This window comes from Bos indicus, chromosome 2 (genome assembly GCF_029378745.1).
Source record: "Bos indicus isolate NIAB-ARS_2022 breed Sahiwal x Tharparkar chromosome 2, NIAB-ARS_B.indTharparkar_mat_pri_1.0, whole genome shotgun sequence".
Classification (NCBI taxonomy): Eukaryota; Metazoa; Chordata; class Mammalia; order Artiodactyla; family Bovidae; genus Bos; species Bos indicus.
In genome coordinates this window covers 48,003,278-48,017,178 of record NC_091761.1, presented here as the reverse complement: position 1 = coordinate 48,017,178, position 13,901 = coordinate 48,003,278, and the positions used below count along the sequence as shown (strand labels likewise).

The following is a 13,901-nucleotide window of genomic DNA, read 5'->3' as shown; positions in this document are numbered from 1 at the left end:
GGATTGAAGCATACCCTCTGATGTTGAAATTTCCTTCTTTGATATCCCTCTCTCTTGTTCAGCAATTCCCTTTTAGCATAATCCTGAGCAATGAAATCACTAGTAGCTATTACTCTTGGTTTTCTTCTCTTCTTTCCCCTCCTCTGTAGAACTCTCAGCATTGAAAAATAGATCATTTCTGGTGTTCTGGAAACATAGGCAGCTCCTATCGGTGATGAGAATGAGAGAAAACGAATATGATGTTTTAGAAAATGGAGGTAATGTCAATAGTTATGACTTTTTAAAGGAATCACAAAAAAAGATGAAGTGGAGTCAGACTGCTAAAAATGTGTTGAGAGACTACTGAGTCAGGACTTGGAGGCAAGAGACAGAACCTGAAAAGATAAGAAGATAACATCAACACCATCCTAGTCATAAACTTCTAACAGTCAACATTTGGAGGAAAGCAGAGAGCAAGATCTATAGTGTATTATTTCCAAAAGTAAAATAGCTTTATAAAATATAATAAAGCTATACAACATAGCTTTATAGTGTTTTTCTGTAACCCTGCCACTGAAGAAGTCCTTGAAAAGTTCTAACACATGGAAGGATAAATGAAATGATCCCTTTTAAAATTTGTTTTACTGAGCGTGAGCTTATTGACATGGACCTTCGTATTCACATGATTTCATTCTCCCAATACTTTTTTCCCCCATCTGCAACATACTCATCTTTCTCAATCTTGAGTTATCATTCATAGTAGTTTTCAAAGAACCTTATTTTTGAGGTTGGATGAGACTTTGCAGAATTAAAGTGATAAATGAACTACCAACCCATTTAATGGTTCCACCTCTATTTGCTCATTAATTGTCTATCAACAAGTCCAATAAGATAAAACTACAGTTGAATTTATTATTGCCAGAATATAAATACGTGTATCTTGGTACCATATTTGGCAAAATGTTGTACTTAACTCTTTTTCTCCAGAAAGGTCAGTGTTTGCATAATAGTGTAGCCAAAAAATCACTCATTGCTAAGTCGCTTCAGTCGTGTCCGACTCTGTGCGACCCCATAGACGGCAGCCCATCAGGCTCCCCCGTCCCTGGGATTCTCCAGGCAAGAACACTGGAGTGGGTTGCCATCTCCTTCTCCAATGCATGAAAAGTGAAAGTGAAGTCGCCCAGTCGTGTCCGACTCTTAGCAACCCCATGGACTGCAGCCCATCAGGCTCCTCTGTCCATAGGATTTTCCAGACAAGAGTACTGGAGTGGGGTGCCATTGCCTTCTCCGAAATCACTCACTAGTATTCCCCAAATAACAGATGTAATTAAGGAAGTCCATCAGAACCAAATTGATGATGTATTTTAGCTGAAGAGATACCCTGCCTGAACTAGATAGATGTTTTTAGAGAATGCTAGTAGCAGGGATGCGACCCCACTCCAGTACTCTTGCCTGGAAAATCCCATGGATGCAGGAGCCTGGTTGGCTGCAGTCTACGGGGTCGCGAAGAGTCGGACACGACTGAGCGACTTCACTGGCTTTTCACTTTCATACATTGGAGAAGGAAATGGCAACCCATTCCAGTGTTCTTGCCTGGAGAATCCCAGGGACAGGGGAGCCTGGTGGGCTGCCATCTATGGGGTCACAGAGAGTCCGACACGACTAAATTGACTTAGCAGCAGCAGCAGTAGCAGGGAGAAAGGGAAGAGGAAGGTGGCTTTTTTTTTAATCTAATGAAAATGTATCATTTACTGTGAATACCTTGAATTGCCTGGTTATTATCAACTTTCATAGAACATCAGTTGCTTTGGACTTCAAATATAGTTTCTTACTGAAGCCAGATCATTTAGACAAGTTGCAGGAGAGCTAAAGACAAGGCTTAATCTGGTGGACAAAATTTAGAATAACCTATGGTTGTTTGTTTTTGAAAGTGACTTGGCCATACTCAATAAGGGATTCTTAGGCTGTTTACCACAGAAACATAGAATAGGTACAAAAAAGAAATACAGAAAAGTTAGCCCAGATCCACTAAAAGAGTGATCTGGATAAATCTAATAATGATCCTGTTACTAATAATAGCTTGAATATGCTCCAGCTAAGATTATTACTTTTATAAAAACAGTTGAGAAAACAAATGGTCCATGAATTGCATGATTAGAGCTCTTGTTGTACTGAAGAAATTGGGAACCTTAGAGAAGCAAACATAGGCTAAAATTATTTTTAATTCTTTGAATATTTTCTGTTAAGATTTTATGAGGTTTTATTTTATTCTGTAATTTCTTGCTGTAATTTGTTTCTACTCAGCCATATATGAAACTTGTGAATTAAAAAAATTCCTAAGTCACTATCAGAATAAATGGGATCTTGAGGGCTATGAAATTGCATACTGCTAATGGTATGAAAGCAATCACCGGTAAAAGTTTAGATTGAATTTAATTCCATAGCTCAGGGAATTTTTAGATAGCATATTTTCTTCCTGTAAAAACTGCCATATTTTAAACTTGAGAGTGCAGTAATACTTTAAGAAGGCAAATTTTTTATAGAAAAAATTGAGTTAAAACCATAAATTTTGTATCCCAGTATTGAACCATATTTCATGGATTTTAATGTGATTAGGCTTATAGAACATTATTCAGAAGCAAGACTGAGGTTTTTAGGATAAACCCTGATATCACAGAGGCTTTATTATGTAAATGGTACAGAAATACTAGAAAGCATATAGAGCAAAAAGAGAACTTAGAAGTAATCTTACTGTGAAGAAGGGTCAGAAGTAGACCATCATGGCATTTTACTTTCAGTGAGAAACCTGATAAACTGCAAGAGTGGAAAGCATGAGGCAGAAATGATATGAGGGTGTATTAGGTAAGGCTTCCAAAACTACTGAAGATTTTAGTTTTAAGTATGAGACCTTCAAAAAATGCTGTAGTTAATTGTAGACTGCATGAATTTTGAAACCCAGCTCTGCCAGTTATTAATATTAGCTGTGAAACCTTGGGCAAGTTATTCTCTCTGTTCCTTAACTTACTTGCTTGTAAAATGTAGGTGATAATAACATTTCTTTTTATTGTTGTGAGGACTAAATTAATTAATGGTAATTAGAATTTAGAACTATATAAATATTTGTTCTTACTACTCTATTTAAAAACAAGGAATAAGTTTTAGCAACTTACATGATCAATGTTAGAGATACCTATGTCCATTATCTAGAAGTCTGTATTTTTAATCATTAAAGAGTAATATGTATAGGCTGCATTCTTTTGTGATGTATAGCATTTTGTGATTTACAGAGTTATTGGTTCTTCTTAAAATAGTGGTCCTAAGGAAACACTAAACCGTGTTCCCAGTGACTTCTGTGGTAAATATGTTTAAACAGATTCTAATTTACTGAAAATTGTTCATTCTTTTTAATTTAGTTTTTATTAATACCAGTAGTAATTACACTGTTACTCTGAAGCAAAATTACCTGGCTTAGACATTAAGAGAGTTAGGCGGGTACAGTAGTCCTCAGAACAGATGAGAAATTTCATGCAGCACAGGGAGATTACAATTTTTTAATCCTTCATCGTCATAAAGTATACTAAAGAGAAAAGCTGGGTGCCTCACCTAATCACTGTAAAGCACTATACTTAATTACTAGAAACACTAACAAATATGCCAAATCTTAAGTAATTAAAAAAAAAAGGTAGAAATAAGGGACCATAAGTTAGTACCTGATTAATTAGCTAAGTAATTTGAAATAATGAGCATAGGAAATCAGTAGTAGAAAGATAGCTTTAGTATCAAGTTGATGGAAATTTCCTTTAAGGAGGGAGCAGTATCTGAGCTAATTTTTAGTTGGCCAGGACATAAGAGAAAAACAGCAAAAGGCAGCTGAGGTCAGATAATAGAAGATCAAGAGTCTTGCCAAAAGACATTGGGACTTCATTTCATAGCTGTAAATCACAGAGGCAGACATACAGCCTCTGCTAGAGATTTGAGAGATGGACTAGCTCCCTGTTTGTGAAGACATTTGAGAAGTCCATGACTGTTGCTATTAAGCGGCACTAAGCCTGGGGGGAAAATCGACTTTGGTCACAAACTGAAGATTGATGTTAACTTACTAGAAAAATCTAAAGTCTTTAGCGGCATATGCATATAGAAAAAATATTAGGAGGACTTCCATCTTAGGCATAAAAGAGAAACTATGTATAGTTTTCTTTCAAGGTTTAGTAGTTGTTGATCATCATCCTTGCTGAGTATAGCAGAGACTCTGATGTTTACCTCTGTATTAGACTTTTCATTTTCAGAAAAAATCTAAAGAGTATATGATACTGAATATACTATTTTTATTGTGAAGTACTTCTGGGCCTATTTATAAGAATTTTCAAGACTAAAATGTTAATACTCTATTTTATGTTATTTTTAGTAAGTTATGTATGTGTAGTTCTTGAGGGAAATGAATTATCAAGATTTTCTTTTTAAAATTTTGTCTTTGTATTTAAACAGAGCAAATGATGATATTAGAGGAGCTTCCCCACCTGCCCCCCACTAAGTTAGGGACAAAAAATTTTATTTTTTTATTTTTTCCTCTAATTTTATTTTATTTTTAAACTTTACATAATTGTATTAGTTTTGCCAAATATCAAAATGAATCCGCCACAGGTATACATGTGTTCCCCATCCCGAATCCTCCTCCCTCCTCCCTCCCCATACCATCCCTCTGGGCCGTCCCAGTGCACCAGCCCCAAGCATCCAGCATCATGCATCGAACCTGGACTGGCAACTTGTTTCCTACATGATATTTTACATGTTTCATTGCCAATCTCCCAAATCTTCCCACCCTCTCCCTCTCCCACAGAGTCCATAAGACTATTCTATACATCAGTGTCTCTTTAATTTTGAGACTTTGAAGACATGTTTCTAGTTACATATGAGATTTTAAGTTAAATTTTCATTATAGAATATAACCTAGTTTTCCCTTTTTTTGGCCACAATATATATTATATATATATATACACAATAAAATCATTATATTGTATTGATTACCTATACAGTTTACTTAGAAGGCTAGTAAGGCTCACCAAAATATATAATCCATAAACATTATCTTAGATTTAGCTATGTTGATGTATTGCTTAAGTCCTATGTACTCTAAGTTTAAAGTTATTTTTTACCAGTGGATCTTGAGATTATCTTTTAAGATTAGAAATATAACTCAGAACAAATTCAAGAGCTATTTTTATAAATGTTAATAATGAAGTTCTGGTAGTAGTTACTGTTCATAAAGACTTAGAGACCTGTTTTACAGGGATTGGAGACCTTTTATATTATAATCACCAGAGACATCTATAAAAATAGAAACTCCTTGGCCTTAGCCTAGTTCTTCTGAATCAAAATTTCTGGGCAGGACACCTGAGAAATTACATTTTAAAGTAGTACCTTTGGTCCTTAAGTGCATTATAATTTAAATTCACTGTAACTACCATTTACACTGTGCTTGGGTCCATGTAATTTAAGATATTATAGGTTTGTGTATATTTGTGTGTGTGATGGAAGTTTTGAAGTCATTTTAAATATTGAGTAGTCCGATTAGCAAGTATCTTACTAATTTCCATAAACATCTGTAGGCAGTATTTTTTAAGTTAATGTCTTATTAGTTATCTGTAGAAATTAAGTCAGTTACAGTGAGATTGTGTCTTAACCAGTAAAATATCCTTCCTTAATACTTTTGAAAATTAGCTAAGTTCTAGCCCCATGTGATACCAATTAAAATCTGAATATTTAAGGAAGAGACTGAGTCTCCATAGGTTTAGAAGTGTCCCACATGTTTTTCATGTGTAGCTGCAATGATTCAGGGACATCCACTATTGAACAAGAGGAACAGTGATGTTCCTAGTCAAAAAATTATTGATTGACTTTGGAATCCATAGTACTCAAAACCACATGCTAAAGGTATGTCACTGTGGCATCCAAATTCTGTTTCCCTAACTGCTTATCTCAGGCTTATTTACACAATCAGAAGAAATCGAAATCAAAATTATTTCAAGAAAGCATTTTTCTATGTAAAGTTTAAAAAAAAAAAAAAAGCATTTTTCTGAATAATCCCAATTCTCTATTAGACGGTAGTTTCTTTTAAAAGACCTCTGATACAGTGCCTGATGAACTATGGAATGAGGTTCAGGACATTGTACAGGAGACAGGAATCAAGACCATCCCCATGGAAAAGAAATGCAAAAAAGCAAAATGGCTGTCTGGGGAGGTCTTACAAATAGCTGTGAAAAGAAGAGAAGCGAAAAGCAAAGGAGAAAAGGAAAGATATAAGCATCTGAATGCAGAGTTCCAAAGAATAGCAAGAAGAGAAAAGAAAGCCTTCTTTAGTGATCAATGCAAAGAAATAGAGGAAAACAACAGAATGGGAAAGACTAGAGATCTCTTCAAGAAAATTAAGAGATACCAAGGGAACATTTCATGCAAAGATGGGCTCGATAAAGGACAGAAATGGTAGGGACCTAACAGAAGCAGAAGATATTAAGAAGAGATGGCAAGAATACACAGAAGAACTGTACAAAAAAGATCTTCACGACCTAGATAATCATGATCTTGTGATAACTGACCTAGAGCCAGACATCCTGGAATGTGAAGTCAAGTGGGCCTTAGAAAGCATCACTACGAACAAAGCTAGTGAAGGTGATGGAATTCCAGTTGAACTATTTCAAATCCTGAAAGCTGATGCTGTGAAAGTGCTGCACTCAATATGCCAGCAAATGTGGAAAACTCAGCAGTGGCCACAGGACTGGAAAAGGTCAGTTTGCATTCCAATCCCAAAGAAAGGCAATGCCAAAGAATGCTCAGAATCCCGCACAATTGCACTCATCTCACACGCTAGTAAAGTCATGCTGAAAATTCTCCAAGCCAGGCTTCAGCAATATGTGAACCGTGAACTTCCTGATGTTCAAGCTGGTTTTAGAAAAGGTAGAGGAACCAGAGATCAAATTGCCAACATCCGCTGGATCATGGAAAAGGCAAGAGAGTTCCAGAAAAACATCTATTTCTGCCTTATTGACTATGCCAAAGCCTTTGACTGTGTGGATCACAATAAACTGTGGGAAATTCTGAAAGAGATGGGAATACCAGACCACCTGATTTGCCTCTTGAGAAATCTGTATGCAGGTCAAGAAGCAACAGTTAGAACTGGACATGGAACAACAGACTGGTTCCAAATAGGAAAAGGAGTACATCAAGGCTGTATATTGTCACCGTGCTTATTTAACTTATATGCAGAGTAGATCATGAGAAACCCTGGGCTGGAAGAAGCACAAGCTGGAATCAAGATTGCTGGGAGAAATATCAATAACCTCAGACACGCAGATGACACCACCCTTATGGCAGAAAGTGAAGAGGAACTAAAAAAAGCCTCTTGATGAAAGTGAAAGTGGAGAGTGAAAAAGTTGGCTTAAAGCTCAACACTCAGAGAACAAAGATCATGGCATCCAGTCGCACCACTTCATGGGAAATAGATGGGGAAACAGTGGAAACAGTGTCAGACTTTATTTTTGGGGGGCTCCAAAATCACTGCATATGGTGACTGCAGCCATGAAATTAAAAAACGCTTACTCCTTGGAAGGAAAGTTATGACCAACCTAGACAGCATATTGAAAAGCAGAGACATTACTTTGCCATCAAAGGTTCGTCTAGTCAAGGCTATGGTTTTTCCAGTCGTCATGTGTGGATGTGAGAGTTGGACTGTGAAGAAGGCTGAGCGCTGAAAAATTGATGCTTTTGAACTGTGGTGTTGGAGAAGACTTTTGAGAGTCCCTTGGACTGCAAGGAGATCCAACCAGTCCATTCTGAAGGAGATCAGCCCTGGGATTTCTTTGGAAGGAATGATGCTAAAGCTGAAACTCCAGTACTTTGGCCACCTCCTGCGAAGAGTTGACTCATTGCAAAAGACTCTGATGCTGGGAGGGATTGGGGGCAGGAGGAGAAGGGGACGACAGAGGATGAGATGGCTGGATGGCATCACTGACTCGATGGACGTGAGTCGGGGTGAACTCCGGGAGTTGGTGATGGACAGGGAGGCCTGGCGTGCTGCGATTCATGGGGTCGCAAAGAGTTGGACACGACTGAGCGACTGAACTGAACTGAAGCTTAACTAAGTGATGTAAAGCACTGATTGGTCAGTTTAAGTGATAAAGGTTGAATAATATTGACCTTTTCATCCAGATCCCTGGTGGCTCAGACGGTAATGTGTCTGCCTACAGTGCAGGAGACCCAGCTTCAATCCCTGGGTCAGGAAGATTTTCTGGAGTAGGAAATCACAACCCACTCCAGTTTTTTTTTTTTTTTTTTTTTTAATTGGAGGCTAATTACTTTACAATATTGTAGTGGTTTTTGCCATATATTGACATGAATCAGCCATGGGTGTACATGTGTTCCCCATCCTGAACCCCCCTCCCACGTCCCTCCCCATCCCATCCCTCAGGGTCATCCCAGTGCACCAGCCCTGAGCACCCTGTCTCATGTGTTGAACCTGGACTGGCGATCTATTTCACATATGATAATGTACATGTTTCAATGCTATTCTCTCAAATCATCCCACCCTCACCTTCTCCCGCATTGTCTAAAAGACTGTTCTTTACATCTGTGTCCCTTTTGCGGTCTTGCATATAGGGTCATCGTTACCATCTTTTTAAATTCCGTATAAATGCATTAATATACTGTATTGGTGTTTTTCTTTCTGGCTTACTTCACTCTGTATAATAGGCTCCAGTTTCATCCACCTCATTAGAACTGATTCAAATGCATTCTTTTTAATGGCTGAGTAATACTCCATTGTGTATATGTATCATAGCTTTCTTATCCATTCATCTCCCGATCGACATCTAGGTTGCTTCCATGCCCCAGCTATTGTAAACAGTGCTGCCATGAAAATTGGGGTACACGTGTCTTTTTCAATTCTGGTTTCCTCGGTGTGTATGCCCAGCAGTAGGATTGCTGGGTCATAAGGCAGTTCTATTTCCAGTTTTTTAAGGAATCTCCACACTGTTCTCCATAGTGGCTGTACTAGTTTGCATTTCACCAACAGTGTAAGAGGGTTCCCTTTTCTCTGCACCCTCTCCAGCATTTATTGTTTGTAGACTTTTTGATAGCAGCCATTCTGACCAGCGTGAGATGGTAGCTCATTGTGGTTTTGACTTGCATTTCTCTTATAATGAGTGATGTTGAGCATCTTTTCACATGTTTGTTAGCCATCTGTATGTCTTCTTTGGGGAAATGTCTGTTTAGTTCTATGGCCCATTTTTGATTGGGTCGTTTCTTTTTCTGGAATTGAGCTGTATGAGCTGCTTATATATTGTTTAGATTAAATCTTTGTCAGTTGCTTCGTTTGCTCCCATTCTGAAGGCTGTCTTTTCACCTTGCTTATAGTTTCCTTTGTTGTGCAAAAGCTTTTAAGTTTAATTAGGTCCCATTTGTTTATTTTTGCTTTTATTTCCATTACTCTGGAAGGTGGGTCATAGAGGATCCTGCTGTGATTTATGTCAGAGAGTGTTTTGCCTATGTGTTTCTCAAGGCCACTCCATTATTCTTGCCTGGAAAATCCCATGGACGGAGGAGCCTGGTAGGCTATAGTCCATGGGGTTGCAAAGAGTCAGACATGACTGAGCGACTTCACTCACTCACTTCACTTTTCGTGAAAACAGTACTGGAGTGGGGTGCCATTACCTTCTCCGTCATGAAGAATTGATTTCTATGGTTCTGACTTTTACAGGCAACTCAAGAGTAATGAAGAATATATTTTTGGTAATTATCCATTCTAAACAAGGAAAGTATTTTCTAGGGTAGGGCTACATTCCTGTAGAACATCAGATTTAATGTGTTTAAAATTATATTTCTTCAAAATGTTGATGAAAACTAGGTTAGCAAGATAAAATTAGTACTGTAGAAAGTACTAAACTCTTTGTTGTTGTTGTTGTTGAGGTACTAAGTCTTGTCTGACTCTTTGCAACCTCATGAACTACACATGCCAGGTTTCCCTGTACTTCACCATCTCCCAGAGTTCGCTTAAATCATGTCCATTGATGCTAAATTCTATGCCAAGGATCAAAATGTCAAAGTATGTTTCACAGGCCTTTCTGATTCTTCTAAATGGAAAAATGATTATTACCGTTTAATTGCATAAAATATGCCCTACAGTAGACACCTCCCTTTGCCCATATTTATAATTTTAAGATTTCCTTTAATATTTAAAATAAATGAAAAAATATTTATAACCTCAAAGTCATGATATTTTCTTATGTTTTTGTTTTAGATGAATATTGAGGATATCAATTTCTGCATGTGGGAAGTAGATATTGAAGGTTATCTGGTTTACAGACAAGATCTTTAAAAAATAGACACTGAAGGTAAGTAATGACTATAGCCTTATAAATAATCTAATTTAAATGGTTAGGGTTGCCAGATTATAATTTAACTTGCTAAACTTGCTTACTTTTTTGTCACTGGCCCTGACAACCGCATTGATTCATATTCAGACACAAACTGTTATGCCTTAATACCATCTTGACAGAAAGTATCAGATTTCATTTATAATGAGCAGTTGATAAAATTGATGTATTATGGAAGAATGCAAAGTAATTAAAAAGAATGAAGAAGATATTAAGTAGCATCCATCAAAACTGGGTGCACAACTCAGAGTTTAACTTGAAAAAATAATTTTTCAGAACCTGCTATGCACTGTATTTTTTAATAATATTTATGTCTTTAACCATGTTAAGAGCTTGCTTTTCAGCCATTCCAAAAAAAAAAAACCTGTGACAGTTTCAAACACTCATACTATTACTTCTGAATGCCTAACTTCTTTTTCACTATTTCTTGAGCTCCTGAAGATTTGTCTTGACCTACGATACACTTTCACTTACCATATTCTGTTCATGCCTCCCATGACTGCTTACATGCTTATGTTACTAAGTAAATTCTGAATACATTTGGTAAAATTTTGAGTGAGATACAGAGCACAAAATGAAAAAAGGGTACTTTAATTTTGTGTGGTTCAGGAGGGAGGTGACATGGGTGTACCTATGGCTGATCCTTGTTGATGTATGACAGAAAATGACAAAATTCTGGAAAGCAATTATCCTTCAATTAACATTTTTAAAAATAATAATTATTTTGAGGGTCAGATAGGTACAATGGAACCTTGGAGAGTGTGTAACCTCTTAATGATTAGGGCACTTCTATTTAGCTCTAAAATCCTTTTTAAGTGGGGATAAGAGACCAGTAATATCAAATCTCATGACTTTTTTTCCAGAAGAAACTAGAAATAACAGAAATTGAAAAGTCCTAATTTTTCAAAAACAGCATAAAACTTCCTGTGACAGTGTCCACTTTTGCTACTGTGTGAATCAAATAAAACAGTATACAACCTCTGGTGCAGGAGTTATTTTCCTTTGTTCTATATTTCTTCATTCTTGGAGAGTACAAGTACTTAGAGTTTATTTTTTCTCCTTAATTTCTGATTACCATCTTGGTGAGTTTTTGCTAGTTTTTTATGATATTAATGTCAGAAATGACTTTTCTTGAAAATATAAATGATATTACTTACTTGTAATCCATCTATACTTTTATGTGATGAGTTGGTTGCTTAGAATAGCTATTCAATTGTTTTCTGAATTATAATAGTTACGCAGTTATTTTTATAGTTCCTTTATCTCCATAGTGATAGATCCTTCTTAATTTTTTTAAAAGAGAGGTTCCCTTTTTACTGTAACGTTTGCATAGAAAGTAGAGTTCTGGTCCATGCAAAGCACTTGTTTTATTTGTATATTTTCTTTTATTCTCATTTCCATTATCATGCTGCTGACCTGAACTCATAGAAAATCATTCTCATATGTAGTCTAATATCTGTTGCACTGTTCTCTCTTGTTTATATGTATTTTTATAACATTATTTTATATATTTTTTAATGGAAAATTTCAAATAAAAAAGAAAAGGGAGCATAATATCATGAACTTTCGTGTGCCCATGTCTCAGCTTCAACAGTTACCTCATGGCTGAACTCATCTTAACTATATCTCTATCCTGCCTTTTCCCCCACTTATACACATGAAATTTTAATATGCATAAATGGATTGTGCTGTGTATCTCATGGTGCCTTATTTTCATACATTATAGTATTTGGTTAGCAGATATTTTATTTAGGATTTTAGAATCTACATTCTTAAGTGAAAAGTACTATACTTTTGTGCTTCATTTTCCTTGTCTGGTTTTGCAATTAAGATTACACCAGCCTTATAAAATGAGATGAGCAATTTTTTACTCTTTTTTATTTTCTAGTATAGCTTTATATAATATGAATTTACTGTTTCTTTATTGTGTGCTAAAACTCATATGTAAAGTATCTGGTTGAGAGATGTCTTTGAATGCTATTTATGTCTTTAATGCTTTCTGATCTATTTAAGTTTTCTCTTCAGCTTTGGGTACCAGTAACACCTGATGGTCTCCCCACCTACCAGTGTACCCCAGACCCACTTTTCTTTTAGTCAGGAAATACTTGGACAGTCTCAGTGTCCACATCTCAGCCATGTACTAGTCACTTTCTTTTTGAACTGACCAGGAATTTAATGTTTTAACCCTCATCATTGGTCTGATATGCCCAATCTTGCTTGACTTAAACTCCCACTAACACATACCTAGATTAATCCTGAGCTCCATTAGTTTTCTATTCTATAACCAGAAACTTTAGTTAACAGTGCTCTTAACTGACGTCTTTGCTGCTGCTGCTAAGTTGCTTCAGTCGTGTCCGACACTGTGCGACCCCATAGACGGCAGCCCACCAGGCTCCCCCGTCCCTGGGATTCTCCAGGCAAGAATACTGGAGTGGGTTGCCATTGCCTTCTCCAAGGCATGAAAGTGAAAAGTGAAAGTGAAGTCGCTCAGTCATGTCCGACTCTTAGCAACCCCATCGACTGCAGCCCACCAGGCTCCTCCGTCCATGGGATTTTCCAGGCAAGAGTACTGGAGTGGGGTGCCATTGCCTTCTCCAAACTGACGTCTTTACATCTCTTAAAACCTTTTACGTACTGGTTATGTATCTCAAGGCTGTGTAAAAGGTAAATATTTTGAAAAAGACTAAGTAAGGTTATTATGTTCAGGGAAGGTAAGTTTTCAGAAAAAAACAGGCAGTCATCTAGTCTAATGTCCTGTACAGTATATACCAAATTACAGTTAACTTTAGAAGATTTTCACTTATCTCAAGAGTTTGAAACTTTCTTATAATTATTTATTATTGGAATAATAATTAAAGATATTTTCATTAACAAAAACAAAAAATAATAGCATAAGCAGAGAGTTCACAGATCTAATAACAAAAGGAAATGATCAATAACATAATAGTTATTATAATTTTTGATGCATTTTAATGTTTATACCTAAGATCTTAATTCAGTTTTTCTAACACAGTTTCATAGTGTACTTTATTTCTTTTTAATCCTTTCTTACTTAAACTTTATGTATCTCCCATAAAAAGAATCTTACAGGACCAAGATGTGTAATGGACTTAGAGGTCTTATTAAGGAATTTAAAGTTTAGGTTTTAACTATTCAATAAGCCATTGGTAGGTTTTGAACCTACAAATCACATGGAATGGATGTGCTTTGTGAAATTTAAAATATCTTTGGAAAACATAGCTATGACTTCAGTATTTTGTTTTAGAAGCAACTCTTTAAAAGCCATAAAATAATAGATTTGTAATTTTTACTAAAATGTTATAAATAATTAGAAAAGTCTATAAATTCAAAGGCAGTTCAAAACCTAAGAATTAATAGTTGGTAGCTACAACAAGGAAGATGCTGATTTTCTTAACATACAAAGAGTGTCAACAATTCAATATGGAAAAGACAACCCATTTTTTATAAAATACTTAAACATACAGTTTATCAAAGAAG

The 13,901-nt window shown here is 36.2% G+C and overlaps 1 protein-coding gene across 12 annotated transcripts in view; it reads left to right on the top strand.

The window, feature by feature from the left end:
* MBD5 (methyl-CpG binding domain protein 5) overlaps nt 1-13,901 on the top strand; it is a 491,908-nt gene that overhangs the window by 163,004 nt on the left and 315,003 nt on the right. For all 12 annotated transcript variants that reach the window (XM_070799658.1, XM_070799684.1, XM_070799643.1 and 9 more), the window contains one exon: nt 10,268-10,361. The gene's annotated coding sequence lies outside the window, so the exon portion shown is untranslated. The remainder of the gene's footprint in view (nt 1-10,267; nt 10,362-13,901) is intronic.